Raw genomic sequence first — 1,622 nt, forward strand, 5'->3', positions numbered from 1 at the left:
TCAAAAAGTATTAATACAGCACTTAAAAAAAACATACACACACATAAAAGGCATATTCCCAGATTGGCAAGGAATAAAAATAAACTATTTTCACAGTTCTCTGAAATGCTTAACATTTTCAACGGGAAAATTTAATCCCCGACTGAGTTTGCAAATTCTATGAAAATTGTCAGGAAAGAACAGGACAAAATCAAGGGAAATGACTCCCTAAATGAAATTACTAATGTCTGTGTCATTTAGCGGTTAAGGACTCTCATTTCAATAATTTAATACAGAGATGTATTTTTAAGCCCTTACCAGTGTTAAGGGTTTCTAAAAACCCGTATGTCTACAAAATAAACACTTCTATCCCAATGCATGTGTGATTCTGTCTCCACAGAGGAGGGGAGAAGGTCCTAGAACAGGACTTCTACTCGACCCGCCCCTTCTTTCCTCTGAGCCGTAGTGCTTCATCTGCAAAACAGCAACAAGTAATCGCCACTATATTCCCAGTGTGGACTGGGAATTATTCATTCCAGTAAAAACACGTCGAAGATGTCTTATACACTGTAAAGTATTCAATTCTGGATAAAGAACTACTTTCAACTTAAGACTTAATAAAACATCACCTTCAGTAGACCTGATATATGAAGAACTGGATATATTTTTATTTTCTTGGTTGTCTTGGAAATATGTCAGCATTTATCCAAAGATGTTTTTAAAGCGGTCATAATAAATATGGATATTGTTATCCAGGTAAGAGTTGATAAAATGTCCTTATGACGTATTAGTGAAATGTAGAATTTTTCCTTTGACCTGACTTTTCCACATGAGCTGTCTTTAATGTCTGCACAGAATTTAAATGGCATTTAATGTCCTAGGAATGTAAAAATGACTCAAATTTCTCTCCATAAGAGCTTTCCTTCTCATTAGGAAGAACACAGTAGAATCAGTGGTGTTCTTTTTAAAAATAAGATGTGGGGCTTCCCTGGTGGCGCAGTGATTGAGAGTCTGCCTGCCGATGCAGGGGACACGGGTTCGTGCCCCGGTCCAGGAAGATCCCACATGCTTGCGTACCGCAAAAAAATAAATAAATAAAAATAAAAAAATAAAAAAATAAAAATAAGATGTGAATTTCAGATATCCCTAAAAGAAAAGGAACGCTTGCTTGGAGATCTGAATAAGTAGGTCCTGGAAGAAGTGGTATAAAATAAACAACTTGCCAACAGTTTGGAAAATTTGGTGTCAATATTTTAAATTATAACTTTGGAATTGGGCATATTAAATATTAAAATTCCAGAAATGACCATCAGATAAACAAGGGCCAAAGCCAAAGTAATTCCAGAGACTACCTTCTCTTTCTTTCAGCAATACCACTCTCCCTGGGTAAGGCTAATCATTCATTGCCTTCATGGATTCCTATTTATTTAGAACATAGTCATTGATCCCTCTTTACTTTTTAATACAAAAACATATAACTTTTTGGATAAACACAATTGGTGAGAGACACAGGTAACGAGTGAGCTCTGAAAATAACGGTTCACAGCATCTCCAAATGAGGCTTAGTCATCCTTTCCATCGTGTAACAGAAACTGACGCAAATCACAGAAGATGCCTCCCACCCCCCCCACCCCCCCATCGAG

The sequence above is a fragment of the Stenella coeruleoalba genome, assembly GCF_951394435.1.
Source record: "Stenella coeruleoalba genome assembly, chromosome: 15".
NCBI lineage: Eukaryota > Metazoa > Chordata > Mammalia > Artiodactyla > Delphinidae > Stenella > Stenella coeruleoalba.